This window comes from Cupressus sempervirens, chromosome 11 (genome assembly GCF_028749045.1).
Source record: "Cupressus sempervirens isolate cs-2001-9-10 chromosome 11, ASM2874904v1, whole genome shotgun sequence".
NCBI lineage: Eukaryota > Viridiplantae > Streptophyta > Pinopsida > Cupressales > Cupressaceae > Cupressus > Cupressus sempervirens.
In genome coordinates this window covers 800,045,626-800,059,429 of record NC_143128.1, presented here as the reverse complement: position 1 = coordinate 800,059,429, position 13,804 = coordinate 800,045,626, and positions in this window count along the sequence as shown.

Sequence of the window (13,804 nt, the reverse complement as noted above, 5' to 3'; positions counted from 1 at the left end):
TAATCACACTATTTATTTAATTCCTAAGACATTGAATCAAATTAGCTACATTAAACCTATTGATTAGATCTAATTTAATTTAAAGTGTTTATACTTTGGTTAAATTAAAATTATCTCCTAAAGCTAATGTGCCAAGGAATTAAATTTATTTAATTTAATAATGCCCTTAGCTAAGTTGTTGGGTTCAATTACTCAATTAATTAAAATATGAATTTATGAGGTCATATTTCCTTTTATTAAATTAAATAACCTTTCAAATTCTTCTCTTCAGTTCAAGAAGGGGAATTCTATGTGATCTATCTCTCAAATTGGAAGTCACTTAATCCACTCATTCTCACACTCAAGTGAATTTTAGTTAACTCTCCATCACACTCAAGATTTGATTTAGTTAACCTCACCTACACTAGGAATTTTCCATCCTGACTAGATTTGATCTTCAATCTTGACCATTGATCTGAGTTGATCTCAACTGTTGATTGATTTCTAGAATTCTATTTAAGAGGCTTCTAATTCCTTATCACAAATGATGGAATTAAATTGCATCAAATTACTATTGAATTGTATACTCACTTGTTTAATTTTATCATAGCTTTTCTTGCTTAGCATCAATATCATATAACTTAATACAATGCATACATATAGATTAAATTCTTTTTCTTATTCCTAGATTAAACTACATCTCTCATTTAGATTAATTGCATGATCATATAGTTGCATAAATCCTTCATACTAAAAGGTTTAGTTGCCCACTTCTTGGTCTAAGAGAAAAGGAAAAGTCCTTCTAGTGAGAAGGCAATAGGTTTCACCATTGGATTTCTCAAATGAACAATTCAATGTTCATTCCAGGATGATCTCTCAACTAAAGACTATGTTGAAATGTGTGTGAGAATCTGAGGCCTGCAATTCACATATACAAGTATTTCTTAGTAGTAGATCTTCTATGGCTGCCTCTACTTCTTCTAAACTTATTTCTTTGCATAGATCTTCTATTCTTTCTTTTATGTATACATATTCATTCATCTACATAGCCAATTACTTTCTTCTTTTCAAAGATTGAGTGAGTTATTCCTTGAGCTTTTTGACTTGCTCCATATCCATGTGAAAATCTAGTTTATCATTCTCAATAGCTTTCTCTAACATGTACATTTCCATTTTCTCATATATTTACTCTTAATTTGTTAAGCCTCTAATAGGAGAACCTTTCCCTAATACCAAATTTATGAAATGTAATGACAAATAAGTGATAGAGTGGTGGGTGGGGAGTGAAATAGGAACCACTTATACTTTCCACACTTAGAATACTTATGCTTTCACTTCATTAGATTATCTAATATAATTTTATGCATGAACATAAAGAAATAAAGAAATCAACACCATTAACACTTTCACATGATATTTGGTAACCTAGAAACTCTCCAAGTAGAAGGTAAAATTGGGGTGGAGATGACACCCACAATGCTTCAGTACTGCAGCAATAGAATTGTTAGCATAAATGATGATGGTACTCCTTTAGGGGAGTATCCTAAGAATTGGAGAGCATGTAGCATGATTGATATGCTATATTTAGGACTATTCTTTTCATTGGTGACAACATAGTATGATTTTTTTGAAGACTCGGAGAGTAGCAGATACATATTGAAGACATATGGACAAAGGTTTGATGCTCTGGTTAAGTACGGTTAACAACATGTTCTACACTGTGTCCTAGTGACAAGGTTAAGTGCACATGATGTAAGCTGAAGAAAAGAGGAATATTTTTTGGCAATATGGGTAAGTAGGTTGGACAAAGGGTTGTCATTTATGGTAACATATATCTCTAAATAGATGATAGATTGTACAACTAAAGATTCTATGTTTAGAGATATAAAATTGTCTAAGTGTTAGACAATTTTAATATTAGTATAGAGGTAATTTTGATATTTTGAAGTCTATAGTGATGATTGGAATCTCTATGGTTGAGGATAGGTAGTACATAGTGTCCTAATGATATGGTCAAGTGTGTAGATCAGTATAGGCAATATGAATCAAGTTACAGGTCAAACACTAGTAAAGGTAGTAAGTAGAGCACAACATGATGCAGAGGCATCTCTGGAAAATCTAGGAGGGATTAAACACACAACTAGATTACATCAAAGGACTCATACATCACAAATAAATTCATAATGAACTCTTTTACCCAAATATATTTTTCTTATTTTGCTGTCATAAAAACAGAATATAGGCAAATGTGCTAAAACATGCATTTTTTTCTACAAATCTGTAAAAATTTAATTCTGTCATAAAATGACAGGAATCTTAAATTCTTCCTACAGCCAATCGGTTGTAGTATGATAGCAACCTAAGGACTCTAAAACATATGAATTCCCATATAAATGAGGCTCTAAAATGCAAATCCAAAACTGATACATAATTAGAAACTTTTCCATATACAATCGACATCTTTTAAACCATTCCACATAACTAAATTAGAAACTATGTTAAAACCCAATAAAACTATGAAGCTTCCATAACTGATGGCATGGATTGAGGATCACACCAAGGAATAATAGAAACAAAAAGACTGAAACTTTATTAAAAACTGAGAAAACTACAACAAGGGCAAATGACTGTCAACAGCCCAAAAGAACTAAGAGACTACATTTTTGCTATTCCTCGGTACCACTTTGTTCAAACCACTCACGTCCTTTTATAATTCCATTTCTAGGCAGTTACAATGACTCTTCCTATTCTTGTCAATTATATGATTATGACCTTTGATATTCTATCAGTTATAATGACATTGGTTTTTTTTGCCATAAACAAAGAAAACTGCCAGGCGACAGGAATTTTTAATCTTCCTATCGTAACATTCAATTTCTTGTGAAACACATACAGTCGAATATAATTTTTTCTATTTGGATTGTAATATGTGGAAAATAGGACTAATCTTGGAAATAAGGCCAAAAACCTAAAAAACACAACCCATTTATAGTTTATAATAAAAATTTTCATTTTAGTATGTTGTATGCCCTCTTCCTGTTGCAATGTGCTCCTGCACCATACTCCCAGATTTGAAATTTTTCCATGTCTCATGGAAATGTGGTTTCATTTAGCTACAACAAAGATTATATTAGAATATTCAGCATTGTCATCCTTGCCTCTCGTGATTCTCTCATTTCTCTTCTTCCATCAATGAACCATTTAAGGATAGAGGACTGCCTTTGTAATCATCCTTTCAGTTACTCATGTTAGTGGAGGATTCAAATGGCTGCAATTCTAGGGTTCTTTAATCAGTTAGAAATCCACCTTTAACCAAAGCTTCATTAAATTACACAAACAACTCATAGGACCACTCCTTGGCCCTTGACCATTCATCTTACCCAATAGCAGATCCTGGAAGATGCCTCTCTTTTCACCTTGCACCTTCTACCCAGCTTCATCTCCATTGGAGAATGGTTATGACAGACCTTCTCTTGTCTGTCCACAAACACACAACTTCAAACTTTCTTCCTTTGCAACTGGTGGATATGCACCTGCAACCAAATCCATTACTAAACCAAACACAAAACATCTTTACTACTTCCCAAATCTTTCGCTGAGCTCTGATACAAAAAATGATGTAGAGGCATCTCTAGAAAATCTAGGAGGGATTAAACATGCAACTAGATTACATCAAAGGACTCATACATCACAAATAAATTCATAATGAACTCTTTTACCCAAATATATCTCTCTTATTTTGTTTTCATAAAAATAGAATATAGGCAAATGTGCTAAAGCATGCATTTTTTTCTGCAAATCTATAAAAATTTAATTCTGTCATAAAATGACAGGAATCTTAAATTCTTCCTGCAGCCAATTAGCTATTGTATGACAAAAACCTAAGGACTCTAAAACATATGAATTTCCATATAAATGAGGCTCTAAAATGAAAATCCAAAACTAATACATAATCAGAAACTTTTCCATATACAATCGGCATCTTTTAAACCATTCCACATAACTAAATTAGAAACTATGTTAAAACCCAATAAAACTATGAAGCTTCCATAACTGATGGCATGGATTGAGGATCACACCAAGGAATAATAGAAACAAAAAGACTAAAACTTTATTGAAAACTAAGAAAACTACGACAAGGGAAAATGACTGTCGATAACCCAAAAGAACTAAGAGACTACATTTTTGCTATTCCTTGGTACCACTTTGTTCAAACCACTCACGCCCTTTTATAATTGCATTTATGGGAAGTTACAATGACTCTTCCTATTATTGTTAGTTATATGATTATGACCTTTGATAGTCCATCGATTATAATGACATTGGATTTTTTTTGCCATAAAAAAAGAAAATTGCCAAGCGACAGGAAGTTTTAATCTTCCTATCATAACATTCAATTTCTTGTGAAGCACATACAGCTGACTATAATTTGTGCTATTTGGATTTTAATACATGGAAAATAGGACTAATCTTGGAAATAAGGCCAAAAATCTTAAAAACACAACCCATTTATATTTTATAATAAAATTTTGCATTTTAGTATGTTGTATGCCCTCTTCCTGTTGCCACCAAACTTCTTGTTGCACTATGGTCCTGCACCACAATAGAGCACAACATAAACATATGAATAAAACATTATATAATTCTTATTTATATGAAATAATTACTTAATTATTTAGTGATGGCATCCTAGATGTTAACCCTAAGATAGCATGACCTAATTTTGTATTTATCCAAATGTGTGGAAGCATCAAGCCGACTAGAAAAAGTTTTTTAAAAGAGAAATTTATAAATAAGAAGTTATTACTTGAAAAGTAATGTCCTACAAATGTAAATTATATTAGAGATATGTGAAGTAGATCATTCAATAGAAAAGAGGTTATTGTATCTATCTCATTTTGCTTAAGGCATTGAATTGTATAATTCAATGTTAGGATAGAGGACTCTTCTTGTATACATCTGTAATTGTATTACCAACTCCTAATAGTGTTGAGGCTTTTAAAAGGTCCTAGTCCTCTAACAAGGACTAAGACACTATATGTACTTCATAGACTCCTCACATGGTCAATATCCTTAGTAAGATTCTTTTGTTCAGTAGATCATCTTATGGATACCATCCCCATCAGGGTTTTCCCTTGGCTAGGGTTTCTATAGTTAATAAGATATGGTGTTATGAGTTATCTTTGTGTATGGTTTTATTTACTATTCAAAATTATTTATTTACTTTCATATGCATATTGTAAAGTAATTAATAATATCTATTTGTGGAAAAAAATTTGTAGAATACTGATTCACCCCCCTCTCAATATTATCTATTTCTAAAAATTGGTATCAGAGCATAGTTACTTAGAAGAGGCTTAACAACTTGTTAACTATATTGTAAGTCACCATATTTTGAACTTTTCCAAAATTTCCCATCTAGTTATTGAAGCTTTCAATCATCACTTCATGTTCTCCTGGTCATCAAAATTTTTGTACAAAGCCTTCCAAAGCTTCCCATCATTCCCTGTGTTTGTCTAAAACTCTTTGAACCACTTTGAACCTCAATTCAAAGTAGTTCAAAGAAGTTTAGTCAAAGGGTTCTATGCTGACTATTTTCTTCTATAGGTGATTCACACAAGACTATAGAGTGTTCTTTTGAATTGCTTTGAACCCCTTTGAATCTTGGTTCAAACCAGTTCGAAGTGGCTCTACCACTAAGGCTCCTTGGTAGAAATTGATTGTGGTTTGTTGAAAGCTATCATTTTCCCATGACATTAATTACTACATCAAGAGGTAATGATTTAAATAAGTGCATTAATTTCAAGCATGGGAAATCATCATCATGATTTAAATTGGGAGATCTTTCACTGAAAAAGAAGGATTGGGTGTCAGACGAACTTAATCATTATCAGTATAACTTCAAAGGGAGGTATTTGATAAAAAGGTCATGTCAAAATATTTTGAACATGTGAGCCTAATTATAGTTGATTTGTTATGAAAGCCTCATTATGAGGTTGTAATTTCGCATGTATATTCTCTTTCATATAAAAAGAGCATAGATTTTCCTTTTTGTTTATCATGTGAAAAAGGGATTTAAAGAAGGAGGTACTAAAGGACAAGAAAAGAGGTCATTTTTCTCAAAAAAAATTATGTGAGAACACAAAAACTTTCCTTTTGTTCTACCATCTATGCGCATTTCAAGATAGAATTAGTTTGAGACTTTCTTTCTTTGTTTAAGATGAAATTTGTGTTACATTTCTTTAGGAATGTTTCAAGTTTGGAATGCAAGAGACCTATTATTTGTGATACCAATTTAGAAGGTGTTAGACTAGAAAATTTGTAGTCAAATTTCCTTGGGTGAGCTCAAGAATTGAATAGTTGTATGGAAATTTTGACTAGTGGTCTGATTGAAGCCGCAACTTTCCATCCTACCCTATTAAGCCCTAAATTGCTCCAACTCTTTATTGATCATTATGATGTGAGGAGAAAAAATATCCTAAACAAAGATGGGGAACTTGTGCTATCAATCTCTAGGGAAACTATTGCCTCAGTGTTATGTCTACCAGAAGGCACATTTGCTACATTTTCTCCCATCCAATCCCTATATGAGTACCAAGAAACCCCAAGAGAATACTGTAACATTTTAGCTAGGAAGTGGATAGAAATTAATTATGGTAGAAATTCAAGGCTACCTAAGATAGTCACAAAAGATCATCTAAAACCTTATATTCATGATCTTCTAGTACTATTACACTGAGTTAAGGGCTCAACCAATGTCTTCCTTTTTGAAGAATGGATGTTTCATTATGTAGAGATAATTTTAAAGGGGGGATAGTGGATGGATTGGGCTGAAATAACTGCTAGCTCATTAAGAACACAACTTAAACATGCTAAGGAGTCTAAGGAAAATTTCTATATGGCCTCTTATTAACATACTACATTTCTTATGTTAGTAATCTTACTTCCCTACCTCATGAAATTTGGTGTGAGGAAATAATAGTCTTTCAATATTGTCCCCTACTTCAAAGAGATAAAGTCTTAGAAAATTTTAGAAAAGTAAATGATGTATTGGTAGAAAGTGTGCATCTATCTCTAAAAAAGGAACCAATGTCCAGATTGTCCTCAGGAGCCTAGAATCAAATTCAAAAAAATGGAAGCTATTACATACAATACCCTAAGTTCACCTATTTGAGAGTAGGTGGGTTTGAGGATGAGCCAAAGATTACCACGTTATGCACTCGACTATTTTTTTTTAGCTAAAGTCTATAGGCACTTATTCTCTATCATTAAAGATAATCTACCTCAAGAGAATTAGGAGTTAGTGTTTTCTATCAAACTCAGTTCTTTGACTTGTAGCAGCATGATCAACACCTCGGTCATAGGAAGTAATTTTATTCATTTTGATTTTGGGTCTTACCAAGGAAGAAGAGATTTTGATAGTAAAAGATTTGTGGCTCAAGTTCTTGGTCTGAAAGGTCAGTCATCCATAATTCCACACTTGGAAGACTTATGGTAGGATTATAAAGATGAAGAAGAAGTGTTAAAAAGAGACCACTCAAGATTAACACTTCAACAAATCAATTCCCTCAAATTAAAATTTCAACTAGAAGGAGTAGTTAAGATGGTTTAGACATTGTTGAACTAGGGTGAGAGGAGGATAGTGAGTCAAGACAATTGGAAGTAGATTGGAATTAGGAAGAAGAAGATGACATCAATCTAAGAACTAGATCCATTCTCAGCCATACAGACAATTGGCTAAGGAGGCAAAGCATGAAAGTAGTCAATGAACCATCTCCAAAGATGGTTTCTTTTTGTGAACCATTGACATCTAACATCCAAGTTTCATATCCTATTGTAGGTGGTGTATTGACTCTCAGTAAGTAGAAAAGGATGCCAACTCATACACAAAATATAGCTCCTCCAACTGGATCAAAAACCAAGTCTAAAGCTCTCATGCATTAAGAAGAAGTCTAGAAGGAAAAGATGCTGACCCAAGCATAGGATTTAGGCAATGGTCTTGGTTTCTTAGACAATCTTGATGGTGACATGCAATTCATTAATGCTCCTTAGGTGGAACAACTTATATTCATGACCCCTACCCAAGATACTCAAGCAATCTCTACTAGTCCCATTGTTCCATCTTGTTTATCTAACTTAGTCAGTAAGAAAAGAAATTTGTAGCCAGTATGTACACCTATGAAAGATATTGTAACTAAGTATGTAGCTCATGGTTCAAAGGTTAAAAAGCTAACAACTGATGCTCATTTAGTTAAAGATCTAGTAACTAGGAAAATCATAGTAGAATTGGCCATGTACAAAATAAAAATTGAATCTAGAGAAATTAATAGTGAAGGCTTCAAGGTTACTTTAGTTGAACTTGGGACCATCAATAGAAATACAAGTAATAACTTCTTCAAGTTTTTCGTTGATCATATGTTAACCTAGTCAGAAATAGGTAGCAGAGAGAAGAAGGAACTCAAAACCTTAGTGGTGACCAGGGCTACTTATATAGATTCACTAATGAATCTCAAGGCCCTACAAATTGTTCAAACTCCTCAATCTTTCAACCCTAATTTTGCAGATAGCCAACAACTGGTTAAATAAATGCAAAAAGGGAAGTTTCTTTTGGATGCAATGCAGCATTGGGTGAATTCCATCATCAAAGAAGGTAACAAGTTCATCCTAGATTTTACCACTATGTATGCTAAAGTGTAAATGCTCTTGGGTGAAATTCAAACCCTTATTCCAGGGTGGGAAACTGAATGGAGTTGGTGTGAAACTATTGTGTTCCAGGTGACTGAAGTTGAAAAGTATGGAGTGCTCAAATTCCTAAGTGAGAACCCTATGAAAATTGTATATTCTTGTATGTTGTTCATTATGAGGAATAATATGAGCTGGTAAGAATCAATCTACAAAGAAGCTATTAAAGAAATGCAATCCATTGAGAACAAGATTTTTGAGATGCATGAGGAGCTTCTTAAGGATATGAAAATAGTGAATCCTATAGGAATTCTATAGTTTGATGATGTAATGTCCCTTTTCTGATTTTGTATGATATTTCCAACCTTTAATCAGATCTTTAAGATCAAACAACTGATATCACAAAGATCCACCAAATTTCTTAAGAAACCCCAAATCGGGTATGTCGAAAATAGTGCAAAAAAGCTTCACAGCTTCACCTGTTATTAATAAATCTGAAAGTAGATATTTTTACAAAAATTTGAGCAGAATAATAGCCTATAAAATGTCATTTCCAGATCTATATAGCCTTTACAAAACAGCTCACAAATGTAGGACAAAAACTATGCTCATCGGGCTCCCGAAATTAACACAAAAATGCCCGGAAACACCACAAAAACACTAATAAACTATCTCAGAAGTTTAATCACATCCCAATACATATATTCAGCTCTATTTTAACAGCTTAAAGTCTGAAATACAGCAGCAACCAAAACTGATATGAAATGCTCAACTGAAAACACCAAACTCATGCAAAAAACCACACCCAAAAACCCACAAATCTACACTGCATGCACATGGAATGGCTTCAAACTCCTGTCCTTAGCCTTCCTGGAAACTTGCAAACTCCCATTCTTGGATCTCCCTGGAAACCTACAAACTCCCGTTCTTGGGTCTCCTTCTCCATAGGTTTGGCAGCCTCTGAAGAATAACAAAGAATGAGCAAAAATCAAGTTCTGGAATGAGCCCAAAATGCCTCCAAACCCCTTAAAAGAGGGCATAACTGTAACTCACGTCCAAGAGAGGTTAATGAAACTTATTTTAATAATAATTTTCATTTATTAGTCCAACAGTTTCCAAAGATTAACCCCCTTTTTCTGAAACTTCACTTTCTTGGGCCTGCCTGCCTTAGCAAAGATTTTCTTTTTTAATTATTTGAAAAGGGGACATGACAAGTCCTCCCCTCCCAATCATTGCTTGTCCTCAAGCAATGGCTGAACAATAAACCAATCAATCCACCTGGATCCCAAATGTAGTCATGAACTATACTACTACCAATTAACACAAGCTCCTGCAATATCCTCTGCAATATGACCAAGAGGAATCCATAATCAAATTGACAATTATAGCTCAGCCAAACTCTGAAATCACCACTACCACAATCAAAAACCCATGAGGCACAAACTCTTAGAACATCAGAACCCAAGTAAAGTGGAAAAATCAAACTACCAACACAGTAAATACCATCAACGCATCCCACTGGCCTATATGGAATGTACAATCCAACTCTGCAACAATGGTGAACCCTCTCAAATGAAACTGTACCAAGTATGGGGAATCCACACACTGTACAACTCCTGCAGTCAACACAACTCTGCAAATCATCGGCCACTATCTCATAACCATAACTCCCATACACTGCTGATGGTGAAAAGACATTACAAGATAAAGAGTAAGAAATGGAATCCAAACCAAATTTGTCTGCCATCAACTCCTCAGCACAAGGATCAAATGCTAACTGATGTACATACCCTGCAATATAATGTTGATAAAAAAAACCAACCTTAGTCAACAGCTCACCATGAAGAAGTGATACAACCCACTGTGACTGATCACCAGCTAAATCAAGAGATGTCATGGCCAAAGGAGTAGAATCAATAACAACACCTGCTAAAGCATCACTCCAAAACTCCTGCTCTAAGTCATGTATTATCAACCTGTCAATTGCAGGACCTATCACCATGTCATGCCCATCACAACTCTCATCCCGATGCATCAAACTATCCCATAACTGATGATAAGCACTAGGAACCAAAGTACATCTGTGTATCATCATCTCATCAACATGGTCATCAAAGGTAGATAGATGAGCATACCTCACAGTGTAATGCCGATAGAATGCACCAATCTCAATCAGTGGCTCAGACTGCAATCCAGATGTAACTAACTGCAATTGATCATTAACCAAGTTGGAACTGACTACTACCTCTGAAGACATTGCGAAGGGAGTAGTATTACTAGTAGGAACCATGCCAACTATCAGCTCACCAACGTCACACATGGTCTTTAATACAACATCTCTAGTCTTCGTGCCATTAGTACTAGAGGTCACCACCATGTTAGGCACACCACAAAAATCTGCTACAGCACCCAACTCAATTGAACCTGACTCTAGTGGGAATGAACCTGATATGCCAATGTTAGTATCAAGGATGGATGCATCCCCATCTCCACTGTCTCTAACAATCTCGGCCATGGACATCCTCGGATCACCAAACACCACAGCTTGTGACTGTATAGAATTAGGTAAAGACTGTAGTCACTCTAACTCCATGGTCACCTTAGCCAAATGAAACTATGACTCCTTCAGAGCCAACTGTGTACTCTCAAGAATCTCAGAAGTCACCTCAAGCTACTCAGTAAGCTCACTCACCTCATCTTCCTTGGCCAACAATGCATCATATGTTGTACTGCCCCACTCCATAAGATAATCTCTGTCGGCTACCAACTGCATATAATTTTGTCTCAAAATCTGAATAGCCTCCCATAAAGAGTGGATCTCTGTCAAGGAAAGATAACTTCCTCCCTGCTCATCACTAGTAGGAGAACCCCATCCATAAACTGCTAACAACTGACGAGCAGCATCAAAATGTTGGCAAGTGATAGCAATGTCTTGGTCACTAACTCTGAACTGATTAGACACATGATGGCACTGGCTTGATTGTCTCCTACAAACCTCCTCTGATGCACTGTCTGAAGGAGTGTCCTCAAAGTTACTAGGCTCTAGAGTATTACCATCCATATCCTGTGAATCAAATCTAAAGCTCATATCAACATACGGAGTATCAAAAACATTAGCATTTCTGTCCAACTCCTCTATACCTAAGGAAACTAAGTCTTCAAAACTGCCCACTGCATCCTCCTGGATGTCATCAATGCCAATATGATCCTAGGACTCATCTATACACACTGCCAAATATGAAATATCATCAACACATTCCAGCAAGTATGGTCGATTGGATATATGAACAAAGCCCAACATTGGTGTATAAAAACTAATACCAACATCAAACAAGATACTGGCACAAGAAAAGACAACACCGTGTAATCTGCTAATCAAATCCATGATAGCACCCAAACAAACACTGCTACCAAAAAGTGTTAAAGATCTCCAATCAACTAAATCCCAAATGCCAATATAACAATCTTGAGTCCATATCCGTAAACTACAATCAACTGGTAACTCAAGCAAACTCCTCACCTGAGTAATATGACCAATACCAACTAACTCCACATACCTGTCATGATGAGATAATGAAGTCATAATACTATCTTGGTTCACCTTCAGCTGGCTGGACAAATCATGTGAAGTACTACCAGCCTCAACCTCATGTGATGAAGCATCTAATTGTTCCTGGTACTCTTTCTCAGCAAAGTCATGAATGCTCAATGTCTGCTCATCTCTACCAGGTATCGCACCATCCTGCACAACAACATCCTCATAATCATCATCTGAACCCACTACACTGTAGTCATTGCCTATTGTAACTATACCATATTGAATACCTGTGGCATCACCCTTTGACGACTTGTAAACAATTGTCTCAATTTGAGTATCAAGTTGACTGTTACTATCAATCTGTGTGATATCCTTTCCCACCACCTCCTGTGGCAGAGTAGAATCTAAGACCTCTACCTGGCTATCAGCTAGTTTCTCAAACTCCTCATGCAAGTTCTTGGGAATTGTGTCATCTATCCTGTGAGAAAATCTGCCAAATAGAAATCCAGTCAACTTATCCACCTTAGCTGGGTCAGATAACATGTCATTTATACGGTGGTGCTCAACCAACTGTTTAGACATGTCATGGCTTATTTTCATAAGTTTATCTCGAATGTCTAAATAACCATCCTTTCTACTATTTTGACTCTGGCTATCAATTGTCCAAGATTGTTCCCTCTGAGACTCTATATTATACCTATCCATTCTGGATAAAGTAGAGTGTAACCCCAATAGGATATAACTTCTTCAAGCACCAAGAACTAACATGCAAATGATTAGAAGTAGCATGCAACCATAGATTTGGACATGCAACTGATTAGAAGCAACATGCAACCACCAAATTATGACATGCAAGATCTGGGTAGTTGTCAAAACTGACATGCAAGATCTGGGTAGTTGTCAAAACTGACATGCAAACTTCTACAACCACCAAATTCACCAAGAACTAACATGAAAATGATTAGAAGTAGCATGAAACCATAGATTTGGACATGCAACTGATTATAAGCAACATGCAACCACCAAATTATGACATGCAAGATCTGGGTAGTTGTCAAAACTGACATGCAAGATCTGGGTACTTGTTAAAACTGAAATGCAAACTTCTACAACCACCAAATTCACCAAGAACTAACATGAAAATGATTAGAAGTAGAATGTAACCATAAATTTTAACATTCATCTGATTAGAAGAAACATGCAACCATAAATTATGACATGCAAAATCTGGGTAGTTGTCAAAACTGACATGCAAGATCTGGGTAGTTGTCAAAACTGACCCGCAACTTCTACAAACCCTCAGGCTGGCAAGATCATGGCTCTGATACCACTGTAATGTCCATTTTCTGATTTTGTATGATATTTCCAACCTTTAATCAGATCTTTAAGATCAAACAACTGATATCACAAAGATCCACCAAATTTCTTAAGAAACCCCAAATCGGGTATGTCGAAAATAGTGCCAAAAAGCTTCACAGCTTCACCTGTTATTAATAAATCTGAAAGTAGAAATTTTTACAGAAATTTGAGCAGCATAATAGCCTATAAAATTTCATTTTCAGATCTATATAGCCTTTACAAAACAGCTCACAAATGTAGGACAAA